The sequence below is a fragment of the Fukomys damarensis genome, unplaced genomic scaffold, assembly GCF_012274545.1.
Source record: "Fukomys damarensis isolate Sample0158 unplaced genomic scaffold, DMR_v1.0_HiC HiC_scaffold_19, whole genome shotgun sequence".
In the NCBI taxonomy this organism is placed as follows: domain Eukaryota; kingdom Metazoa; phylum Chordata; class Mammalia; order Rodentia; family Bathyergidae; genus Fukomys; species Fukomys damarensis.
The window spans coordinates 7,526,331-7,537,648 of record NW_022900931.1 but is presented as its reverse complement, the minus strand read 5'-3'; the positions used below and the strand labels follow the sequence as shown (position 1 = coordinate 7,537,648).

The 11,318-nt window shown below is 41.8% G+C and overlaps 1 long non-coding RNA gene across 1 annotated transcript; it reads right to left on the bottom strand.

Moving 5' to 3' along the window:
• Positions 1–10,754: 10,754 nt before the first annotated feature.
• Positions 10,755–11,281, bottom strand: LOC104854116. The gene is made up of 3 exons (XR_777975.1): positions 11,146–11,281; positions 10,867–10,945; positions 10,755–10,770 (listed from the first exon to the last, which is right to left on the bottom strand). It is a non-coding gene; the product is annotated as an uncharacterized LOC104854116 (long non-coding RNA).
• Between the last annotated feature and the right edge of the window lie 37 nt (positions 11,282–11,318).

The following is an 11,318-nucleotide window of genomic DNA, read 5'->3' as shown; positions in this document are numbered from 1 at the left end:
AACTTAGCAATACTGAAGATTCCCAAACCATGCATTCAATCCCCAGCACCACCAAAAAAATAAAATACATTCTCAACCACCTTATTTGATCAGTGTCCTCCCTATAACTCAATATCCATTTATTGCCATTCAGTGAGTCTTACTTAAAACAGCTTGCTGTTCAACTAATACAGCTTCTGTTGTAAAAATTTTCCCACCTCTCATATGACTGTAGCTTAAGTTAGCGTTGGTTCTTCAAAGCTCCTGCATGTTGAATGTTGTATATAAGATAGCAAGGGGGTGGGAGAAGTTCCTACATAAGAATTTAGAAATGCCTTTATTAATATCCCTACAGAAATTTAAGAATTCATGGCTTTTGTTACAAACGTTCACTCTTCCTTTCACCCTTTTCTTGGAGGGGGTGCAGTTTTTATAGGGTTAACAAGCCAGATTCCATTTTGACCTCGGATGCTGCACACTTTTTAATTTCTTTTTTTTTTTTAATTATTATTCTGAGGTCTTGACTCAGCCTTTGTGTACCGAGCAAAGTGCTGAAGCCAACCAAACCTGTTGTCCTCTGCAGTGTAAACAAAATGTTTTCAACAGACTTGGTGATAGCAGCCATATCTAAGATAAGGGCACAGTTGAGTGTTTTTGTAGAAAAAGTCTCATTCTTCCCCATCCCCAGAGTTAAAAATCAGCATAGAAAAAGCTTTGTCATTTACTGTTTTCAGTTTGAGTATTTTATTTGAAGTATCTGTAAGGTCTTCGACTGGGAGTAGAGATTTTCAGCCGGTCAAAAGAAAAAAAATCAAACTTCTCCAGTGTTGCCAAGTTTTGTCACATTTCACATCTGTCCATCAACTATACTTCTTAGTGCTACTACAGAAATCTTATCCCATAGTTTTACTTCTGCGAGTGTGCAGCTAAGGCTACATATGGTATAATGTAGATGAGGCTATTCTAGACCCTGTACGTAGTGAATTGTCCATCTTTAGACCTCATTCAGAAAATAGGGCACCCTTAAGCCCCGCTGCACACCACACCATACCCATTGGCTTCTTTACTACAAGGACAAGGTATACAACGAAATCTAGAAATAGACATATTAAAGAATGCTTTCAAGGACATCAATCAGCAAGGAAACTCAGAATATTATTTACATGTCCAGAGTTTGTGCACACCCTACAGTTTGATGGCCTGTGCCAAAGGTGTTTGTATGTTCAAAGATGGTCCCTATTTGTCAGTGATAGTAGTTTTTTCCCCTTGACCTTAGTTTGTTAAAAGGGGTGGTTGTATCACATCCTTTAGATTTGAAATAATTGTCAGCTATAAGAATTCTAACCATAGTGATAACTTAATAAAAATTGAACAGCCTTCCCTAAACTACCCACAACACCTCTCTGCCCCTCACCCCATGCTGCCAAAAACAGAGCCATGAACATCTGAGGATAGTAAAGGAGGACACTGGGCAGGGAGTGGAGGGCTGTTCCCTCCAGCTCAGCATCCATGCTCTCTGCGTCTGGACAGGCAGATGAAATCCTAAGCGATTATGAAATATTCATAACATTTGAGAAATTTTTAAACCATCTCATGATGTAACCTACTAGCACCCCTAAAAGAAGGAGCAAAGTTACAAAAACTGCCAGTGTTTGCCCCACAGAATTTAAATAGTTCCTTTTTCACAGGTATACACCTGAATTTGTTTTTCACGTGAAGCTGCATGCTAGGGACATGGTACTGCCCTGACCAGAGGGTCTTGGCCAAGCTCAGCCATTGATTCTTCATTGTGACAAATGCTTGTCTTTTTGAAGGAGGGGAAATGTCGAGTAAAATACACTGGCAAGAAGTGTTCTGCTTTAAATAAAAAAGAAATAGCGTTTCCCCTAAAACAATGTGCCTCAACTCAGATTTCAAACTATGTCATTGCTTTGCTTTGAAAATAAGTTCCCAATTCTAATTGATCCATTTCCAGCCAGCATCCAGCCAGCATCGACAAGTTGAGATATTTTTTTCAAAAAGGGAGATTGTTCCTTGCTGCTTGACTTTCACTTCTCCTCCCTGGCTTCCTGGACCCCCTGGTGAATCACGTGTTCTTTCTGCTTGGGCCACTGAAAGGGTACCCCTCTAATGGAGAAGCATCAGAAGGTGACTGGAGGCAAGATGAAGTGGTCTCTCTGCGAGACTGGTTTGACCGCAGAGTTGTATGGAGACAGAGGACATCTAAATGCGTTTGCCAAAAATGAAAGGGGGCATTTTTGCAAAATTTTTGAGAACCCTCTGAGAAATCTTATACCTTGTAAAGGTAGTATTTTTTTTCCTCACCAGGTGATAACATTTTTAGCATGATGCTTCTTGCCAGAAATTTCAAGTTCAGTTGGAATATATGTGTTCAAAACACCCCCCTATTCCTCCTCTTAATTTTGTCCAAGGACTCTTGAGTGTAGTATTTGTGAATGTGCCTTTGTGGGTATGGAAACAGTCTGTTATAGGTAGACTGCCTGTTACGGTGAAAACAGAAAGATAGTCACCTTTGCCTTCGGCAGTCAGAGTTCCACTGGGCGCCCCAGGGGGAGCTGTGGAATTTTCACTCGCATCCAGATTGCACAATGTTGTTGAGTGAAAGAGATTCTGGGACTTGGTTAATGAGGTACGGGTTGCACAAATGACAGAGGCCCAGGTTAGACCAAGAGTGCGGGTGGGCTTCTGCGGCCGGATTCCTTAGTTTCCTTTGTATGTGTGCGTGTGGGGCTGTTTAATCTTTTGTTTTTCTGTAATCACTGGAGATTGGAACGTAGTGATATTTGTGACACATTCATGCACATAGAGCAGGCATTTTCTAGCTTCAGCTTGGCCACTCAGTTTCACCCTTTTAGCCTGTGTCCTAAGAAAGTGGAAGTTGCACCACGTTGCTATTCATGCTAACGGTATCACACACAAGGAAAAAAGTTTTGAAAGAGTTGAGATTTTAAGTGAGAAAGGAAGGAGGAAAATCTAAAATCATATTTTATTTCTTCAGAACTGTTACAGTTAAGCATAGAAATCTGCAGTGTCTCCTTTGTTTTGGTGTTTGTTTTCATTGATTCCACCTCTTCTCCCCACTCCCCACGTCCTGAAGAAATAGCAAGTGAATACTAAGGGCCATTTCCAGATTCCTCAGAACCCTCCCAGGAGATCCCTTCAGCCTTGTCAGGGTGACACAGGGAGGAGGGTGCTGCGCTTCCTGTGCCCGGCTCATTCCCCTCTAATGGCCTTGAAATGTATTATTATGCAAATGTGAATTTTGATACTGAATTTAAGAAGAGGGTGTTGGATTTTTTTTTTCTTTTTTCAAACAAAAAGGTCCATATGTGGTCATCATTGCTTCATTTTGTAACGTGAATTGTAACTATGCATTCTGCAAGGGGGGAGGGCAGAGGGGAAGGAAGTCGCTTTGCATCCTTGTTCTCCGGTTTCTGTGTCCATGGTATCCCCATGTCCAGGAGGGAAAGGGGAGTGAGAGAAGACGCACTAAGGTTATCACAGATTGAAAGAGACCTCTAAGGCCTTTCGCCATGCCCGGCAGGTCTGATAGCCAGGCACATTCGGGGGGACCTGCAGCTCCTGTCCATTGATGAGGTACAGGAGTCTTCATCCTAGCCGTGCAGTGTTAATCCGGGGCAACAGTTGGACCCCAAAGGCTCCAGTGTTCTCTGGACAAAAGTACTCATCCTTTCCTGAACTCAGAACCCTTTCAAGCTCAGGAAACCATGCCTCACTCATACTGATGTTAATCTTTATGTCAGTTTCAAAAACTTAACCCTCTCCTTTTTTCTTCTTCTTTTTAAATCATTGTTAAATGAACTTAAATGAGGAAATTGTCCTACTCTAAGGAGAAGAGGGCAGTTGCCTGCTATTGTTGACAGGCAAAAAAGCATTCTCTCCCTCACCTGCGGTCCCCAGCCAAATATAATCTCTCTGCTTCCCTTGCATCACTACACTCACTGTACACAGCTGGCAAGCAGTAAAATTCTGACACAGGAATGGCCTACATTCATGCTTCACATTCTGACAATTCCTTTGTTGATCTTGCCTGTGATATATCATAGCACCTCATTACTCTGGTCTAGGCATTTTTTGCAACACAGTATCGTAAGTGAAAGATTGTGGCCTGTATTCAGTGTTTTCCATGCAGCAGTTTTTATTGTTGATGTTCACAGTACTGTAATGAGTAACCAGACTTGATCAGTCTTCTGTGCCTGCGCAGGACTGCACTGGCACGATCTTATCAGGGTTCCAATCTGTTAGATTGCCTTTTAACAAAAAGCAAAACAAAAAAACTCCTGACGTTTCAACTAACACAAAACTATACCTCGAGGTACATTTATTTCCCCTGCAATGTAAACCCTTAACTCCTGTCTCCTTTCTGACATTGGTGGGTTATCCTTTATAAGATATGAACATGTAAATAGCAGGATAACTTTTAAAACATTTTCTTTGCTGTGAAAGTAATCATAAAATATGATATATTCCATGTTAAGCCATCAGAAGTTCCAGATCTGAATTCTTTCAAATTAAAGAAGAAAAAGCAGAGCAAGTCAGTGGGGTAGATTTGCATCTGAGCTAGGGGTGTTCTTTCCTTGGCCCCCACATGCAGTGATAGCAGACCAGTCAGTGTCTAAGCCCTGTCCTTGCTAGGTGCCATCTCTTCCAGCATCCTAGTTCTGGGGTAGGGAATGTCTGAATTTCTTCCAGAAGATCAGTCCCCTCTAGGGACTCCACAAGGTTTTCTGTGTAATACCTTGAGCTCTTACCTATCTTTGGTATACATACACACACATTCATTGAGTATGATTCTGAAGTTCACCCTGGGATTTAGTCCCTGGCATTTCATTGTATGCTGTAGAATTCATGGCCTTGTTGTATTATGATGCTCTGGAGATGTACTAATTTCTTACTTTGAAGGAAACTCATCTAAGGAGACGCGCAAACCCTGAAAGCTGTGTGCATCCTCAGATCTTCCTCTCTCTGGAGGCTTAAGGCTGACTTTAGTAGAGAGAAATACATTTAATACATGCTGCTTGTAGGGATCTGTCAGCTCCTGCCCTTGTTAGATTTGGGTTCCCATGAGGCAGGGTTGGAATGGATTGTCTTTGAATAGCTTCTTTAGGAAAGCCCTCTTTTCCCACTTTACGTAAACCTATCAAGAAGCCCTTTTGCTGTGATCTCACTGATCTTGTATAATGACGACTTCCTTTGAGGGAAGAAACTTGATTAAAAGTGCATGCACATTATCTACCCACCTTCAGATTCGGGCACTGTCGACTTAAGATTTTACTCTGTTGTTTATCTGGACGCGCTTATCCTGTCAGTGTCCTTCCTCTGATCCCCATAGGCTCTGCCTGCCTTTGTATCCCTCTCTGATGCTCCCAAAGGGCTCTGCTGATCTCTGCACCTCTTTCCTGGGACATACTCTCCACCACCACCCTTTGCACACACCAGTGACCAAAGTGTTTGCAGTGGTCTCGCAGAATACATCAAAATGGTGCACACACCTCGAATGTGCTCACAGAGACATGTGCACAAGATTCTGCACCCATGGCCTTAATCTCAGCATGATTTAAGGTGCAGGAACATTTTTAACAGGTTAAAAAAAAAAAACCTGGGAGGGAAAAAGCAGATACAACAGCTCAACTGTGCCCACTCCTAACTATCCACCCTTGCTTACACCTTCATGTTGTGTGCCCACCCATCCCATCTGTGTTCTGCATAACCAAAAACAGATAACAAAAGCAACCTGAGGAGAGGTTTTTGGACTATTTTATCTTTCTCCCTTTCGATGGAGATATAAATGCTGCTTTGGGTTCCATAATCCTAGGGGGCTATGTTTACATAATGAAATACATCCTACCAAATCAGGAAACAGTGGATAGCAGGACTGACCTTAGTGAGCTGTCATCAAAGGCGAGGGAGGACCTGAGGGCATGCCCAAGGAGGAGAGGCAGAGAAGTACTTTTTAATTCCTTGTGACACATGAACCCCCATTCTCCTCTCTTCCTCCCTCTGTGGCTCTCCTTGCCCCCTTTTAACAGAAGGTGCAGAGAAGGGCATCAAAAGAAGGCTGGATTTTTTTAGAGGCAGCTTTCCAACTTTGCACATACAGAGGTAACAAGGTACAACAAAAATCATCCTCTCATCTGAAACAGCAGAAAGAACCTGTCAAAAGGACTAAATAGCTGCACATACTGATGCTCTCTGCAAGTTACCTATAAGTGTTTTGTTTTTTCTTATACTTGAAATAGCTTTTACAATATTATTTTGGTGGCTTTCTTTTCTCTCCTGATGGGCAATAGAAAAAGTGGATGATGAGATTTAAGGACACTTGAGGGGAGAAAAGAGAGGATATGGCATTGTCTTTTTTTTTTTTTTTTAACAGATTTAATCAAACTCCCATATGTTGAAATTGCTCCTCATATCACTGGTTTTACATGGACACAGAAACTAGGCACTTTAGAGGTGCACTTGCACGGCAGGCTGGGCCCCCTTTTTCTATATTTTATTTTACTTTTTTAGTATAGTGGTACTTAAAATCACTGGTTCACTTAAAAAAACAAACAATAAAATGTTAAACTCTACTAATGTACAAATAAGCTGAAAAGTTGCATTTTATGTGTATTTTTTGCCATAGCAGGTACTGTATTTCTCATGCTGGATTTCAAAAAATATATATATACACATATACGTATATATGTGCATATATATCAAAAACAAAAAAAACTGAAGGGTGGTGTTTTATTGGATTGTGACAGGTTGAGTAATAAGGAATTAAGTCGCCGTCATTTCATTAAAACTGAGAGATGATGTCATGCATATATGAGAGTTTCCTGAAGGGTTTTTTGGGCTTTTAAAAAACAGCTTATTTTTGTTTTTGTTTAGTTTTTTTATTTTATTTTATTTTGAAAAGATATGATTGTATTATGTGCAACTCAGTTGCTTACATTATAACTACAAAATATTTTTTGGGTTTCTGGAAAAAAAAGAAAACAGACTAATAAATGTGTTTGGCTGCTAAGCATTTACTATTGTGGTTTTTCCTGTTTTATTCTGCCAATTTAATTTGCTCGTTTGTTGAATGTTTATCCTTTTTCCTCTTCTCCCTGCCTCACACATAAAAGCTGTCTGAAATTCGACATTTGAATTTGGACCTCAGCTTTGCCTCTTGTCTCGTTATGTTTCTGTTGTCAGGGTTGCTGTCAGGCCAGTCAGTCAGTTTGTGCTGCTCGCTGCCTGCCTCTTAACCATGGCCTGCCATGTGCAAGGTTCAAATTCTCTAAAAGAAATTGATATTCTCTGCCTTTGCTGTTGTTTTGTTGAACTCTAATTTGCATTTGGTGTTAGAACACTAGGATAGAGGAGAAAGAATTCTGCCTGTCACTACTGCTGTACTCTGGGACAGTAACCAGCCAGCTAGCTTTGTCCTGAAAATGCCACAACTGTCACCTACATTGGGTTCTGCAGCACTGCAAGAGAAAAGCTGCAACCTTAACCCCTGGGCTTGTCTTTGCCCATATCCACCATTCTTTCTTGTTAGCTGCTTGAGAAGAAAATTATTACACATGTGATCATGAAACACTTCCACAATGGCAAAGAGGAAGAATGGATGGGTACTGATTTTTCTAATTCCTGGGTACTTGGGTATGATTGAATTCTCAGAAGGCTGTGTGAGACATAATTACAGTAAAAGACATACAAAAGTGCTCCCCCTTGTTTTGAACCCACCCCATCATTCTTGCCACGTTCTCAAGCAGTTGTAGAAGCCCTCTTTAGTGTCTTTAGTTGTGCTGTTCTAGCTGGCTCAATATCCTGAACTGATTCAAAATATTTATCTTTCATGGTCTTTTTTTACTTCAAGGAAGAGTCAGAAGTTGCAGGGTGCCAAATTCAGTGAATAAGGTGGATGAGGATATATCACAATGTTTTTACGTGCCAGAAACTGCCATAAATGGTTGATGAAGTGTAATAAAATATGGTGAATGTTTAAATCAATTTATTACACATTGCCATTATCCCTCTCATTCTACTTTGAGCACACTTACCATTCTTGACAATGTGACTTAACTGCAATGAGTTTTGATAAATTTAAACATTTACTGTTGTCTTTTGATCACCACCAACCCCCAGAGACAGCAGCAGATTCATTTCATCAGGAAGCTAAGACTCAGACTAATGTTATTAGCAATAACAGGTAACACAGGTTAAGTGCTTGCTACAAGCTGGGCACTATTCTAAGCATGCCACACATCAGTACTCATTTAACTACAACTCATCATCTGTGTCACTTGTAAACCATAATAGGAACCTAGATGACACTCAGAAGTTATGTCGGTGCAAGATGCAGCTGATGGTAGAACCTACTTTTAGCATGCATGAGGCCCCATGTTTTATCCCTAGCACCCCCCAAAAATTACATCAGAAGCCTGACCTAAAAACACCTGGACTTCTCAGAAAGGTTTAAGGAGGCCTGTTGTACAAACTGGTAGGCCCCATACCAGCCAGTTCTTTCATCATAAAAGAAGTGAACACTGGCAAATGTAGGTAAAAAGAAATGAATTACAAGTTGGAAAACACCATGAAAGCCTGCCTCTTCCAAATATGCACTCTGAAGAATAGAGAGCTGGGGATTTGGCTCAGTGGTTCCACTGCCTGTCTTGTAAGCCCAAGGTCCTGAGTTCGATACCTGGTACCCAAAAAAAAGAATTATCTGAGAAACTACAGTAAAGGTTTTTAGAAGCCACAAATGAAAATAGATATAAAAAATAGAAAACTTACTGAGTTAGCCCACAAAACAGTAAAACTCCAGTTGAGAGATGTTACCTTAGGTGACAGTAACAGCTACATGAAAGTGTCTGGATAGCCTTTGAAGACCAAGAACCAACGCTTCATGGACTTGTCTGGCGTGTACAAGGCATGGATCCCATCCCCAGCACTCCAGAACAAAGTAACCACTTTGGAGGAACTTTGCACTCAGAAGGTAAGCTTTGCGGTTGTGCAAGTAGATTCTCTGGGAGAAAAAGTTGGCTAACTCAGGGAAACACCCACCACTTCCTTTTGTAAAGGTGAGAGGAAGCAAGATAGGAAGAGATCAAGAGAGCAATCTAGAGCCTGGGGATTTAGCTCAGTGGTGCCACCACCTGCCTTGCAAGTGCAACATCCTGAGTTAGATCCCTGTTACACCACCACCACCACCACCCTCCACCAAAAAAAAGAGCAGTCTAGAGCTAGCCATGGTGGTGCACACCTGTTAACCCAGCACTGTGGGAGGCTGAGGCTTAGAGGATGGCAAGTTCAAACCCAGCCTGAGCAGTTGAGTAAGATGATCTTGAAATAGAGGCTGTGGATGTAGCTCACTGCAAAGGCCCTGGGGTTCAATCCCCAGTGCTGCAAAACAAACATCTAAGGTATTCTAGAATTGGCACTTTGGTCCAAATTCTAGTTGCTAAATGTGGACATCTGGAAACATGGGGTGAGAGGGTACAAGAGAGGAGGTGTGACAGTATGTAACATGACTATTGTGGGCTGACTTACCTTGCTAGGCTAGACTCCTTTAGGACAGTATACTATGTTAGATATGGCACTGGGTACCAAGTGATCAAGATAGACTTGACTTCTGTCTCCCGAGATGGCCATCAATGGGAAAGTTTTATCTGTAGGAAGCCAGGAGGTCCTTCAATATCTAAGGAAACAGGAAGTGTGAAGAAGAGATAACACTGCAGCCTGGTCCATAGGTTTTTGACTGAATCTGTGAATGAAAGAAGGAACAGAGGTGACAGGAAAAGAGATTGCCAAATGAGAGATCAGTAACAATGTTCTTGAAATACTTTGGTTATTGGGAAAGAGATGTTCACCTCATCAGGTAAGCTGGGAATTCAAATTGGAACCTGAGCGGTCTCATTTTATCAGACTCAAAAGCAGGTAAATTCAAAATGGCACAGTATGGATGCTGTAGCACATAGGGAAGGACCAATTTGGAACTGTTCTGAACCTGTTTCTGGATCCTCTCCCCTTCTCCAAGAGCACTGTGAAGACCCTCAGACTGCTGGTGGTGATAGCAAATGCCTGTAATTCCAGCACTCTTGGCTACTTAGTTTAGCAAGACCCTGTCTCTAGGAACTAGGGGTGTAGCTCAGTGTGAAGTCCCCCAGGTTCAATCTCCACAATAGGGGAAGGGGTGGGTTGGGAACAATCTTTCTCTGCCTTTGTCATCTACGTAATGGGGACCATAATAATGGCTAGCATTTGTTGAGCATTTATTTTGTGCCAAGTTTTACTTGTAACCCCTCATTTAATAGCATCAAACAAGCTAGGATTGTAAAAAGGATTAAATGAGTTCACCTGTATAAAGCACTTAACACCAGTTCCTGGTACCTAGGAAGAGCTCCCCATAACAATACTGGCTTTCATTATTATTGGCCACCCAAAGAAAAGAGACTCTCAGGAAATATTTTCTGGAGTTTTTTTTTTGTTTTGGTACTAGGGATCAAACTCAGGTCCTTGCACTTGAGAAGCAGGCTGTGGAACCACTGAGCTAAACCCCTGGCCCATGGGTTTTAAGTAGACGTTAGGAGAAAAAAAAAAGTATTCCAGACAGGAGGTAGGAGAGTGAGGTGACAGTCTTACCATGTGAAAGCAGCTTCTAAAGTGGGTCTTAGCCGAAAGTGGTGGCACACAACTGTAACTCCAGTACTAAGGAGGCAGAGGCAGGAGGATTGTTGAGTTCAAGGCCAGCCTGAACTACACCGTGGGACCCTGTCTCTAAAAATAAAAATGAAGAAGGAGTTCTTAAATCTGGCTGTGTGCCTTTCCTTGCCCTTATCCGGAAGCGCTGACTGAAATGTATTTCTGGTGTACCTTGGCGTTAAGGGGCGCCCTTAGTACACAATAAGCACCAAATTCCTTTGGGCATCTTCATTTGTCTTCAAAACTGCACCTGGTACCAGGCAAGTAGGGTTAGGGGCGGCGACAATATAATTAAATAAAGGCAGCACATCAAGCCTTTTAAGTGTATCAGAAATCGCACTAATACTATTATCTGCACGACCATTTTAAAAGGAAGGTCTTAATATGGCTTTTATAGATGGGAAAACAGGCGCAGAAGGGTTTTGACAACTTACAAAGCGCTTTGCCTACCTCTCTATCTCATATCTGTCTAATCCGCTGTCCCATCCTATCTCTTATCCCATTCCATCCTATCTTTTTTATCGCTAATCACATCTCTGGTAAACAAGGGCTGTAAATCACATCACCTACGCACCCCCCACCTCCAATCCCGGGCCTAGCGGGGAAGTCCCGCCCCGGGTGGA